This window comes from Podarcis erhardii (genome assembly GCF_964252035.2).
Source record: "Podarcis erhardii genome assembly, chromosome: 6".
NCBI lineage: Eukaryota > Metazoa > Chordata > Lepidosauria > Squamata > Lacertidae > Podarcis > Podarcis erhardii.
In genome coordinates, this window is record NC_138510.1 from 34,365,793 (window position 1) to 34,380,542 (window position 14,750).

At 39.3% G+C, this 14,750-nt stretch overlaps 1 protein-coding gene across 50 annotated transcripts in view; it reads right to left on the reverse strand.

The window, feature by feature from the left end:
* The window catches only part of IGFN1 (immunoglobulin like and fibronectin type III domain containing 1), a 48,524-nt gene extending 34,310 nt beyond the window's left edge, over nt 1–14,214 (reverse strand). For 25 of the 50 annotated variants that reach the window (XM_081864843.1, XM_081864832.1, XM_081864857.1 and 22 more), the window contains exon 1: nt 13,876–14,214. The gene's annotated coding sequence lies outside the window, so the exon portion shown is untranslated. The remainder of the gene's footprint in view (nt 1–13,875) is intronic. The other 25 variants (XM_081864831.1, XM_081864871.1, XM_081864868.1 and 22 more) reach the window with 3 other exon arrangements.
* Nucleotides 14,215–14,750: the final 536 nt, after the last annotated feature.

Genomic DNA, 14,750 nt, shown 5'->3' on the forward strand with positions numbered 1-14,750 from the left:
TTAAGAGAGACTTGGATAGTTGGACAAAATTGAAGCTTTCTCTGTTAGGCCGAATTGCTGCCATCAAGATGAATGTATTGCCAAAAATGTTGTTTTTGTTTCAAACATTACAGATTGTGGACAAAACGGAGTGCTTCCGGAAGTGGCAGAAAGATATATCTAAATTTGTCTGGCAGGGCAAAAAGCCCAGAATTAAGTTTAAGATATTAACAGATGCGAAAGAAAGAGGTGGCTTTGCCCTGCCAGACTTAAAGTTGTACTATGAAGCCGCAGCTTTCTGCTGGCTAAAAGATTGGCTACTTCTCGAAGACACTGACGTGCTGGATTTGGAAGGTTTTAACAATGCTTTTGGTTGGCATGCATACTTATGGTATGATAAAGTTAAGATCAATAAGGCCTTTAAGAACCATATTGTCAGGAAAGCACTGTTCAATGTCTGGACGAAATATAAAGACTTATTGGAAAACAAAACTCCAAGGTGGCTCTCACCTCTGGAGGCTAAGGCCCGAAAAAGACCCAATATGGAGGCCAAATGGCCAAAATATTGGGAATTATTAGAAAAAGACGGAGACAATTGGAAATTGCAGAGTTTGGAGAAAATGAAGGATAAGGTGCGAGACTGGTTACATTATGCTCAGATTAAAGAAGTTTTTAAAAATGACAAAAAGTTAGGGTTCCAGGTGGAGAAATCGAAGTTAGAAACAGAATTGTTAGAACCCAAAACCAAGGTATTATCTAGAATGTATAACTTGCTGCTAAAATGGAATACACAAGACGAAATGGTTAAATCGGCTATGATAAAATGGGCACAGGACATTGGGCATAACATTATGTTTGAGGACTGGGAAAGGTTGTGGACCACTGGGTTGAACTTCACTGCATGTAATGCTCTGAAGGAAAATGTTATGAAAATGATATATAGATGGTACATGACCCCAGTTAAACTTGCCAAAATATACCATTCGTCTGACAATAAATGTTGGAAATGTAAAGAAAACGAAGGAACATTCTTTCACCTCTGGTGGACATGCCCTAAGGTGAAGGCATTCTGGGAAATGATATATAATGAGCTGAAAAAGGTATTTAAGTATACCTTCACTAAGAAACCAGAGGCCTTCCTTCTGGGTATTGTCGGCCAGAAGGTGTTAAAGAAGGATCGAACATTTTTCATGTATGCAACAACGGCAGCAAGGATTCTCATCGCAAAAAACTGGAAAACTCAAGATTTGCCCACACTGGAAGAGTGGCAGATGCAGCTGATGGACTATATGCAACTGGCCGAGATGACTGGCAGAATCCGAGATCTGGGAGAAGAAAAGATGGAGGAAGACTGGGAGAAATTCAAGATGTATCTACAAAAACATTGTAATTTGTTTGAATGTTAAGAAGGATGCTAGATTATAAAAAATTGGCCACCACTAAACTAGATTTAAATTTGATGATAAGTGAGACTAAAGAAAATATAAAAATTTTATTGGAAAAAGTGTTAAATCATATTGGAATGTGTGGACATGAGATTGTAAATAAGTTGATAATTTGTTTGGAAAATCTTTTTTTTAATGATGTAAATGGGAGAGGGGGACGTGAGGGAGTCCAAAGAAGTGAAGAATTTGTTGTTATAAAAGTAAGATTGTTTTATGTGTGCATTTATATTTAAAAAAAAACCTTAATAAATATTTATATATATAAAAAAAAACAAAATGACTCCTAGGCTGCGCACCTGGTCCTTCAGGGGCACAGTTACCCCATTCAGTCACCAGTAGGACTGCTTCTTAATTGCTAAAATCACTAGCAGCAAGCAGCAAGTATAGCCTCTCTCTTAACAGTGTATCTGACTGAATTCCTCTTCATCCCAGGTGGCCCAGTCCTTATTGGACATTGAAGCCATAGGGTGTACACTCAGACTCTCTAAGCCAAAATCCACTATACCTCCACAGGGTTCTTTACATGCCATCTGTCATTGGATGGGCATCTTGCTAGTTTGAAATAACTGCTTTGGTCACACCATATACCTCTCTGTGAATGGGTTTCAGAGAACAGATCTTGCAAAAAAACAACAACCTTGACTCTCTAATGTCATTTCAATTGTAAATGTGGGACTCAGCTACATTGTCAAAAAAAAAAAAAAAAGCTGTTTATATGCATTGTTTATGCATTATAACACTGTGATACCAGATGGCACTGTGGAGTTCCGTTTTTTGCCAACCAGATTTCTCATACAAAGTTTACAACACATTTAACTGAAATGTTTCTTTGATACGTCTAGATCGAGCCCAGATTTAATTCCCACTGAATTCAATGATAATGGAGTTAAGGGGGAAGAAATCAAATGCAAGTAACTTGTTAGAAAGACACATTGCTGGAAATGCTTTATGTACCCCAACTGACCGGCAACATAAAATCAGCAATTTGAGGAAACGGGGAAAAGCCAGAATAAAATCAGCAATAATGACGGGACCAAAAGAATTTGGGGGATTTGTAGTTCCAGATTTAAGAAGATACTTTGAAGCTGCATGCTGGAGCTGGTTGAAAGAGTGGATGCTATTAGAAAATACCGAAATCTTGGAACTAAAGGGATAAAATTTATGGTTGGCATGGCTATTTAATCTACGGGAAAGCACAAATGCATAAAGGATTCATGAAACATTTAGTGAGAAAGGCCCTATTTGAAGTATGGGAGAGAATGAAAGAGAGAATTATAGAAAGAACCCCATGGTGGATCTCTCCAATAGAGGCAACCTCAATATTAAAAAATAATACAAAAAATGCTTGGCCAACTTATAAAGATCTGGTAGAAGGAATGAATGAAAATACCAAATTAAAAGAATATGAAGAACTTAAAAAAGGAATAAATTGGCTGGAATATTTTCAATTTAATGCTACATATGAGAAAGATATAAAGACCAGAGGATTTGGGAATAAAATATCAAAATTAGAAAAACAGGTTTTACAGAATAACCAAAAAATACTCGCCAAAATATATAGATTATTAGACAACATTCATCTAGATCAAGAAAACAAAGGAAAGAATATGCAAAAGTGGGAACGAGATTTAGGCTATACAATTGAATATAAAGATGGGGGGGATTGGACAAAAAATATAAATTTCATGGCCTGCTACTCATTAAGAGAGACCTATATGAAGATGCATCACAGGTGGTACTGGGCACCAGACGGATTGGCTAAAATGAATAAATCAAGTAGCAATAAGTGCTGGAGATGTAATAGAATGATTGGTACCCTATATCATATGTGGTGGACATGCCCAGAGATTTAAAAATTCTGGGACATTCTTCTTCTTCTTCTTCTTCTTCTTCTTCTTCTTCTTCTTCTTCTTCTTCTTCTTCTTCTTTCCCCCTTTTATATTCCTCTCTCTTCCCTTTTTCTCTCTTATCTTTCTTCTTTCTTCTTTTTTTCTTTCTTTTCTGGCTTTTATTGTGGAAAATATGTATATGTTTGTCTGCAGTGTTATGTATTCTTTTATTTTATTTTCTTATTTCTTTGTAACAAATAAATAAATAAAATGATTTTTTTAAAATAATAATAATCAGCAACTTGAAATGAAGCCCAGTTTTGTTTTTAGTCAGAAGAACCAATGCCCCATTTGTGCTACAAACACTCATGGCTTCCCCAAAGAATCTTGGAAAGTAAAGCTTATTATAAGGGTATTTTGAGAGTTGTTAGGAGACCATATTCCCCCTGCAGAGCTAGGGTTCCCCGAGTTCACTGGGAAGAGGGAGTGACTGCGAAACCACTCTGGAAATTATTGCTCTGTAAGGGGAATAGAGCTCTCCTAACAACTCTGAGGATGCTTAACAAATTAGAGTTCCCAGGATTCTTTGGGGAAGCTATGATACTGCTTTAAATGTATGGTGTGAATGGGCCCTAAGTCAGGGATGGGGAACCTATGTCTCCTGCAGACGTGCTGGTCTGCAACGCCCAACATCCCTGACCATAGGAGCCCAATGAAGAAGAAGAAGAAGAAGAGTTTGGATTTGATATCCCGCCTTTCACACCCTTTAAGGAGTCTCAAAGCGGCTAACATTCTCCTTTCCCTTCCTTCCCGACAACAAACACTCTGTGAGGTGAGTGGGGCTGAGAGACTTCAAAGAAGTGTGACTGGCCCAAGGTCACCCAGCAGCTGCATGTGGAGGAGCAGAAACGCGAACCCGGATCCCCAGATTACGAGACTACCACTCTTAACCACTACACCACACTGGAGTGCCACTATCTCCCCATTCCTGAAGTACTTTCTATGATTTCCATTTTGTCTAACACCCAGGAATATGTTCACAGGGTTACACATGCATTTTAGACCCATATGACTATGCCTATTGAATAATATGATAAACAAAGATAGCTGCCTGTATACTTCTATAGTCCCATCTAAACTGGTCAGTGCCAACACCTGCCAAGATAACACGAACCAATTGGCCAAACAGAGCAGATGATATTCCTGCTATGTCCTATTCCTTGTCCTTATCTGTCCTTATCTCTCTATTAGCTGGTAGAATGACTTACTGAAAGATAGAATCCTGGACTTGATGATGACTATTTCAACAAGTCTGTCACAAGGTATTGTCCAGAGAGTTAAATGGACCCTCCAATCTCAGAGGTTGTAGGAGCTAACAGTAGAGGAGTGGGGTGCCTTTCACAACCTTCATGGTCTTGGTAACAACATGGAAAATTCACCAAATACATAAACGCTCAAGGTTGTTGCAAAAAAAAAAAATGTGAATAAAATTGCAATGCTAAATCATTTGGTGTGTGTGTGCCAACAGGAAATAGCAACCAGTAATTTTTTAAGGAATTGGGAATTACTCATTAGAGAGTGGAAATAATTTGTGAATTAGTAACAAATAGTAGGTAAAAACTCCCCCTCCCCCTGCATTACGAAACTCACCATCATTTTGCTTTTCAGGGGTGTGTGTAGTTGTGAACAGTTTATTATTATTATTATTAGTAGTAGTAGTAGTAGTAGTAGTAGTAGTAGTATTAAATTTTATCTAGAATCTACTGCTTTTAAGTGAGCCATTTGAGTTAAATTCTATTTGTGGAAGGACTTTTCATACAGTGGACACCTCTGCTAATGGATGAGGAGCAGAGATTATTTTTGTATAGGTGAAATTTAGATTCCACCCCCCTCCCCACTATGCATCACTTTGCACTTGTTTACACTTGTTTACACTAAATTGCATTTGGCATTTTACCACCCATTCATTCAGTTTGGATAGGTCCTTTTAGAGCTCTTCGCAATCTCTTTTCGTTAGTATAATCAGCAAAATTGGTCACCTCACTGCTCACTCTTAACTCTAGAGCATTACTTTTCAAGTTTGAACTTTTCAAGTTAAAAAAGCACAGTTCCCAATACCAATCTTTGGGGGGTTCTGCTTTCTACATCCCTCCATTTGGAGAACCGTCAATTTCTTCCTATTCTTTGTTTCCTGCTACTCAAACAAATCCTGGCTCACAAGAGGACTTTGTTGTACCCTCACCTGCCCAAGCCCACCACTTAGGAGCAAGAAGATACTTTAATTCAAATCACAAATCCCCTTTTGCTTGTTAAAGGTTCTCTTTTTCCCTCACACCCAGTTCCCATTTGCCATATAGGAAATACAGCTCTGAGATTCCAATACCTCCTAAACACTGATATTTTGCTGTCACCATATGAAGACGAATATCTACAGCTTTCTCACAGCCTGGATAGCTTGGCCAAATATGAGGCGTGGTTTGAAAGAGCAAATCTTTAATACTATAGTAAAAGCTGACTATTACTAGCTCGTGCATTATTTGTTCTTAATAACAGTGTTTGGATACTTTGTATTTTATAACATGTGTTATAAAATAGTCACATACAAAATGTTACATTAATGCAAAGTTACTAATATATATAAATCAATATCAATTCATTTTCCTTCTGACAAACCCTCCCTCTCAGCCTCTGGGTTCTAACTCTCATCCACAAAAGTCTCACGAGAAGAGAAACAGCAGTCATCACCCTAGTCTCTCACTCTAGACTTGTTCTTAATCCTTCGCCCAGAGAGGATTTACTATTTGGCAACCCTGAAAACAGGGGTCTGCAAACTTTTTCAGCAGGGGGCAGTCCACTGTCCTTCAGACCTTGTGGGGGGGCACAAATGCCCCACAAATAACCCAGAGATGCATTTTAAATAAAAGCACACATTTTACGAATGTAAAAACACCAGGCAGGCCCCACAGATAACCCAGAGATGCATTTTAAATAAAAGGACACATTCTACTCATGTAAAAACATGCTGATTCCCGGTCTGTCCATGAGCCAGATTTAGAAGGCGATTGGGCCGCATCCGGCCCCTGGGCCTTAGTTTGCCTACCTATGCCTTAAAACTTGTCATTTCCATGATCTGCTTGCATGAATGTGAGCTCTGCATGCAGATTTGAGCTGATCCTCACACAGATTCATAGCCATAATAGTATTAGAAAATATTGTGCCTCACAACTGTCACTAAGAACTATGAAGTGATGAGCATTAGTAACCTAGGCTCACATGCAACACAGATCTGAGTTTTCATTGTTATCAGAAGAATCCTGGGTCTAGCTTTTCTGCTTCCTTTGGTTTAATGATTATCTGTGGTGACCTGAATCCACGAATCGATGCTGAATGGTCTAGCGAAGGACCAAATAACTACATTCGGTTTGGTTTGCTTTTGTCCGAAGTGTGAGCCGACCTAACTCGCACTTACCGAAACAATAAGCAAACCAAAATGAGGCTATCCTTTGAAATTTGCACTTCTCCAAATTTTGTGATACAGTTCTTCAACCAAATAATGGGGGCGGGTGTATATTAGGGGAAAGTGTGAATAAAAATAGTAGAAATCAGTTTTTAAAAAGCATGCAAAAATGCTTTCTATTATGGGAATTGACTTTGCAAAAATGCTGTACAGTATCAGGCAAAATTGTATGCAAAAATAGGTATATTAGGAGAAATGTGCAGCGGCAAGACTCGGTCTAAAATCACATAAAAACAAAGAGAGCAGAGTAATCAAAATAGGTAATCTTTGGTTCCTGACTCAAGGAAAAGCCTAATAGACACAAGACCTGATATCAGGAAGGCTAATTACTGTCTATCATCACATCATAGCATCTCAGCCTCATACTTTTCGTTCTTACATTTGCTTGATTTGTATACATATTTGAGAATGCAGAGATGGAATAATTGTCTGGGACTATTAGCTCACCATTCCTTCCAATTTCCACTATCAAATAGCTTTAATATGTTAAACAACAAAATGTGTGTTTGGGGTGTGCATGCGTGGTGATAAAATCCAGATATCATGTTCTTTTTCTATGCATCAGCCAGTCAGCCTTCCTCTATGTCCAAAAACAATGAAGATTCTTATGGTGCCTTAAATACTAACAAATTTATTATGGCATAAACATTTGTAGAAGACCAGAGTCTGGTTACATCCCCTTGTTTATAAAAAGAGGTAGGGGGTACGGAGAACAGGAATTAACAAGAAGCCTATTGGAATAGTTGTCAAAGGGGAAATCTCTCAGTTTTCTGATCTTTCAGGACCAGACTGTTTAAATCAATAGTCAGTCCACCTGAATTAATGGAGCTCAGCTGGTCCATGTGAAAAGCTAGACTAGACATCCTTACTAATGCTCTACCATAAATTCTTGAATATTGTGTTCCAGATGCTAATCCTATGGCCATTTTGTATATACTGTATTCAACAAATACATATAAATTTAATAAATCAGATAAGCCTTTGGGGGGGGGCAACAATGAAATATACTCTTCTGGCAATTTCCTTGGCCGTAGGAACATAAGCAGCCTAATGCCAATGTTGTTTGGATCTTTCAGAATATTATACTGCCTCTCAGTGACATACAAATATCCTATTGAAGCCATGACTGGTTTACACAAGCAGCAGAACTTGTGTACTCCTAAGCAAGAGCCAAGTTATGTCTGATGCAGGAAATCTGACCACACTTCTCCCAGTGATTTCATTTTTACTTTAAGCAGCTATGGAGGAGAGGGCAGAGGGCTCCGATTTTTATCACAGTAGTGGTGCTAGAGGAGGATGGGTTAATTCTGTCACGGTTTCCCTGATTTAAGTCACACATGTGACACTAAACACTGTTAAACAGTCGTGAAACCCTTGACAGAAGTTCCTGGAAAACAATTATTATTATCCCCAGCAAGCAGCATTGCTGCACTTAGTTTATGATGCCATAACATGTCACGCATGATGTGACAAGTCCCTTATCATGTCTTTTTGAATTTCCCATTCCCATAGTGTCACTGCAGGGTTTTTTATTATTATTATTGCTTACTTTTCCTGTATTTTTGTGTCTGCAGAAGCCACACAGACTCAGCCACTGACAACGATGGGGTACATCACTCCTATAATTATTCGATTGTGGTTTTTTTAAAAAGGCATTTATGTGCCATTTGATCCTTAGCGTTTCTGAGTGGTGTACATAAAATTGAGCCATACAGAAAATACAATAATGAAAAGTTGCAATAAAACCAATTTTTCAAAAAAAAAAACAACAACAAAAAAAAACAAAACAAAGCCCTTCCCACTCTAACAATACTATCATTGGGCAGCAAGGCTTAGCCCTTCCCATTTTCACGAAGTTGGGAGGGGGATGTTGTTGCCCATGGCATTGGTAGCGTTACTGTCATGAAAGTTGAAACCAGTCGGGAACGCTTAAATTTTTCTTTTCTTTTTACAGTGATTCACATTAGGCACCAGAAAACAGGTCCATCCCATTTCAGCCCTGAGACACAAAATGGAACCAGCATCTCCTCCAAATGGTCTGATAAATTAAAACCATCTGTGAGGAAGCCAAACTCTCTGAGAGACTGACCTTCTTCCATTTCACTGCTTGTCTGTCTTGCTCCGCCCAACCAAGTGCCATTAACTCGTGCGCCACTGAAACCCGAAAAGCAATGGAATATCTGGATGGTGTTGTACACATTTAGCAGCGGTCATGGATTTCAGCGCGTTTCTTTCATGTGACCAAATGTACTCTGCCAGAGTCAGTGTAAAAGGATCGGGGGAAACAACTGCCGCAAAGAGCGGTCCTATCATCCTCCATCATCTCAGGATTAAATTTAACTCCGCTCTTGGTGAGGAGGTAAGCTTCTCTGCATCCTCCATTTTCTCTGACAGACTTTGAGAGTAATAAACACAGGCCTTCATTGTGTGCTCAAAACATCTGTGGCAAGAAATGGGTAGGAATCTTCCCAGGTTGTTCAAGTACCGCTGGGCTGAAGCAACACATTCACTCAGGCTACTGTTATTTCTTATACACCTACTAAATTGCTGTGGTTTGTAGAAGAGTTTCTCCTACATGTTCCAAAGGCCTCAGAAGCCCTCTCCACTGTAACACAGAGCAGGGCTTTTAGTGTGGCTTCCCCTGTTCTGTGGAATAGCATTCCTGCCAAGATGCAACAGGCAACAACCATCTGCAACTTATGGAAACATCTGGAGTAATTTTTGTTCCAATAGGCTTTCCTAGCTGGATAAATATGTATTTACATTAAGTGTCTACTGCATTAGGGTTTTAGTCTTTTTTTAAAAAGGTACTTGCTGTTTTTGTATTTTTAATGTTTTTTTTTTAATTATCTTACATGTAAATTGTCTTGAGATGGTTGTTTAGAAACTGATATATTATATTATTATATTATATTATATTATATTATATTATATTATATTATATTATATTATATTATATTATATTATATTACATTACATTACATTACATTACATTACATTACATTACATTATATTAATGATGCATCTCAAAGGGTCTTTGTCCCTCTTAGTCTGAAGAATATTCAGGGGTCAAAGTCTAAACTTTTTTCAGTCAACTGGCTCATAGGCATGTGCTTTGGCAAAAGTGTCAGATATGACCAAACTCCATGCCCAATAGAGCTCTAGTGGGAAATGACAGCTTGGAACATTTCAGCATAAACTATTCAGAATGGGAAAAGGATAGTTAAAAACATTCACGAGGCCATCAATGGGACTTAAAAGGGTTTTGAAACCATAACCAGCTTTACAAAGTCTTCCGGCGAATTCTATACATTACATTTTTACTGCAGCAATACACACATCATTTGAATGAGCACAGGATTTATATTAGACATTTTTAGGGGCAGATGGGCATTTTCCTGAGAGTATATTGCCACTTAAAATTGATTCCCAAAGACTACCCTCTTTGGGGGGGTGGGAGTGGCAGCTCACTATGACTTGCAATCATTAGTGCTGTGAACAGATGCAGTTATGTCTGGGGGCCAGCAAGACCCTCAGAGTTCTATATATATTGACTTGGTGGATGAACTCAAAATTCTGCATGTATGTAACTATCTTTGTTGCAACAGTTTCTGCACTGTGAGTTTTTCTGAGAATCAACCCTAAGGGATCGAGAAATATAAATGCTTCAATTTTAGTGAAGGTCTTTGGCTGTATGGTTTGATGACTATTACTCAAGTTACTTTTAAAACACAGAAGTGTTGCCTCATGCATTGTTCCTTAAGATTCCTGGTATACTGTGCATGGCACTGTGTGGATTTCAGATAGACCAAGGGTGCAGAACTTGTGGACCTCCAAAAGTTGCTGGATTCCAGCTCCTATCAATTCCTGTGAGGATGATCAGTGGTCAGAGTTGCAACAAAACAATAACTGAAGGCCTATAGATTACTGGTAATCATTATTCCCCACCTCTGCGACAGAAAACACCTAAAATAGATCTGTAGGTTGCATATCTCCCTATGAAACAGATTTATATGATAGCCTACCAGCATCATACAAGTTCATGTACTTTAAGAGATGTCACTGAAAAATGCACATTTGTCTTTTACAAGTAGCATGAATAGTGATTATCCAAGAAGGATTGTTACATCCTGCCCTTTGAGTCACACTATGGCCATTGTATGATTACAGACATCCTGTAACACATTCTGATGCACACTTACTTGAAAGCGAGCCCCATTTTCTTCAGCATGCCCTATTCCCAAGCATGCATGCATAGGGCTATAAAGGTAAAGGGACCCCTGACCATTAGGTCCAGTCATGGCCGACTCTGGGGTTGCGGTGCTCATCTCGCTTTATTGGCCGAGGGATCCGGTGTACAGCTTCCAGGTCATGTGGCCAGCATGACTAAGCCACTTCTGGCGAACCAGAGCAGCGCACGGAAACACCGTTTACCTTCCCGCCGGAGCAGTACCTATTTATCTACTTGCACTTTGACATGCTTTATAGCATAGGGCTATAGCCATGGTCAATTAATTATACTAGTTTTTAATTAAGCGATTACATCTGATTCCTTACACCTACATAGGAATACATATAACGGATCAAAAGTTTTTAGTTTGTTAATATAAGCAATGAATTAACACAATGCTACAGCACTTGTTCATACTTTTAGTTCTGGAGTCAGTGAGAAGGACCATAGCTCAGTGATAGAGCTTCTGCTTTTCATGAAGAAGGTCCCACTCAGTGTAAACAGCACTGAGCCAAATAGACCAATGGTCTGACTCAGTGTTAGGCAGCTTCCTATGTTCCCATGCTCCCTTTAATTTTTATACGGGAAGCTGTTTATATGAGGACAGCTAGCTTTTCTTCTGACATGGCATGTGTTCAGTTTTCTTATGGGAATCATTCTGTTAAGACAACCGTATGGTGCGGCCCTGTTGCACAGGTTTTACCACTGCCGAAATGTACATGTTAATCGACTCCTGGCAGCAACAGAAAGCCCTGACCTAATTTGTGGCCACATTTTGACTGAAGTGAGAATACTTGGTAGGCTTCCCCACCCCAACCACTTCCAGTTTGGTGGTAAAGGAAGCTACCAATTAACGTATAACTCTCTAAAGCATAAGCTTTTGAGATGAAATGTCCCCATAGGTCTGACCCCAAACCCATTGACCAAAATGAGCTGTGAATAACAAACTGGCATTCATACTGTACATTGTTTGCACAAAGAGAACAAGTTCACAGGTGGACGTCTGTCAAATGTAATAACTTTAAATTAGGCCTTCATATTTAGAGGGTCCACGTTGGGTCTTCTAAATAACAGTTTGAATGCATTTGACACTGACTGTTTGCAGGCTTTCAGAAGCGCTTCTAAAAAAACAGGTGGCCAACTTGCAGCTTCTATGTCAGACATGGGCTGCATATCTGAAGAGTTCTAAAACTGTAGCATGCCTCTTGCACGGCGAGACCTTTCCTCCAGCAAGCAATGGCTGTCATTCTGATGTCTTTGCACACTTAAGTGGTATATGAGTGTGCCTGTGTGCCGGTCAGCGGGAGGTAAGGATTAAAATCTAACCTCACAAATGTAGAATGCGTCAACATGCAGCCTCCAAGCTATAAATTAGACCCTTCCTTCCCCCTGACGTACAGAATCTTTGCTATTCCCTCACTTAAAACTGATTTAAATGACTGTCCAGTGCTGTTTGTCAACTTGACGTCTGATTTAGATGAGGCATTGCTTGCTTTTAAATCTGACACTCACACTTCTTCCCTGACCGTCCTACTCTTACAGCTTCCAGTCTCCCAGCACTCCTGTTCCGGAGAAAACAACAGAGGTAGAAGTGCTGTTTGGCCCTGCTACCTAGGCAGGAAGTCAGAAGGCCTGCTAGACACATCATCCTATCTTCCTTTGCTAGAATGTGTCAAAATGCTTTTCTGTGCCTGAATATTAACAGGCGCAGAAACTATGCTCTGCGCTACCGCTCCATATAGCCTTATATGGCTGGGGCGTCTCATCAGATGGTTTCTCGCTCCAGCTAAAATTAACAGTGGGTGTTCCAAAAGTTTCGTGTATGGTGCCGTCTGGCACATAAGGGGTTAATCAAATAATCACATTGTTTTAAAAAAGGTAAATATAGCAGAAAATATTCAGGTTTGAAGATTAATATTTTTCATATTCCCTGGAATCTGAGGATAGTGGTGGTCTTATCAATACTACTGAGAAAGTTGTAAGTGTACTCCGTTTTTATGTGCTTCAGTTCAATGGAATTTAAAGGCACATAATTGTATGCAAGATTATTGCCATGTTCGCAGTATGGTTCATTTATTTTATTTTTTTGGAGGAGAGAAATCTCCAATTTACAGCTTCTTGTCCTTAACTTGTTAGCCTTCTACACTTGAAATAATGGGTAGAAGTCAACTAAACGTTACTCAGAGTATGCCCGTTGGAATTAATAGACCTAAGTTACTCATGTTCACTAATTTCAATGGGTCTACTCTGAGTAGGCCGAGTGTTGAATTCCATCCATATTCTAGAATTCCATATAAATAGAGAATAGCTCCTATAATTTATCTTGCATTTTGGGTTAGTGTTGGGTATGCTACGATGTCTGACCAAATGTTATTTTCAATTTAATTCAAGTAGCTGCATCGACCAGTTTTATAGCCTCAGCTATGAAGAGCCAATATTTGATAAGGACAATTGCATATTAGAAGAATGCAGCCGATTAGAATCCACGTCTTGGTTTGTACTTTCTCAGAGAAACCCCTCTTTAATCAGCAGTCCTGAGGGGCAAAGGAGGGAACCCTAGGTGAACCCATAGAGCTGCCCTAAATGCTTCTAATACATTAAAAATTATACCAAGAAACCAGCCAGAAGGGAGCTCCCTCATCCCTCTCTGCACACCTCTGTTACCCCATAACACTTCATAACCATATGGTGGTTTCGGTAGCTTTAAAGAGGCTATTTTGGAACTCATGCATTTCCCCTTTCTAGTCCTTCGAGAAGTATCACACTGGCTGCTTACCCAGCTGTCAAATGAAGAGTATCAGCTAAAGGATGCCTCTGTCATGCAAGTACAATCTAACACGAGATGCTCCTGAGCTTCAGGAATTTGTGACTCACCTGTCCGTGAGGATACTCCCTGTCTTCTCTGCCTTTGTCACAGCTTCCTCTTTGCTGCTTCCCACAAGGGTCTACGTTGTAGTCAATACTCCTGCAACTGAACAGCTAACTTAGAATTAGGTCATCGAGAGCCCTCTGCTCCTCTCCCTCGGTCCGTCTCGCTTTCCCCCTCTCGCTCTCTTAATCTCTCTCTTGCCCTCTCCCTTTCATAAGGTGAAAGCTTGTCAGAGAGCTGTTAGCCTGTAATAAATCCAAATGATTTTTTTTATTGGAAACTTATGGCATCTGCCTTGTAGCCACTATACTATTCCAGTACATGCCAGAGACGGCGCTGCACAAATTTGAGATTAACTCTAATTCTTTGGCATTTCATAAATCAATTCTGAAGTGTTAATTTTCTGCGGATCTGATTTCCTCTTCAAACTGAAACCTTCAAAGCTCCCCCCTTCTGGTAAAACCTTTAAATATTTCCATGAGGGGCACAACAATGTTTGTATACAGCGGCGAAACTTCTACATTTTCAGAAGTGGTGAGCACTCACAATTTTATCTGAACCAATAGCTAAGCACTTTCCGATTTTTTTTTCTTTTTTAAAACCTTAATTGTGGTTATTAACCTTAGAAGATTAATTAGAACAATTAATGTTCTTATTACATACATTAGAGGGGGCACTTTTAAAAGCCTATGGTTGAAATCCAGTGTTAGTCATTCTTAGAGTAGACCCACTGAAATCAAGAGAAAAGCAGCTTCTTGTGATTTGTATAATTTTATGCTTTGCCTCGATCCTTCTATGCCAGGGTGGTATAGTGGTTAGAGTGTCAGAAGAGGACCTGGGAGACCAGGGTTCATATCCCCATTCAGACATGAAGTTCACT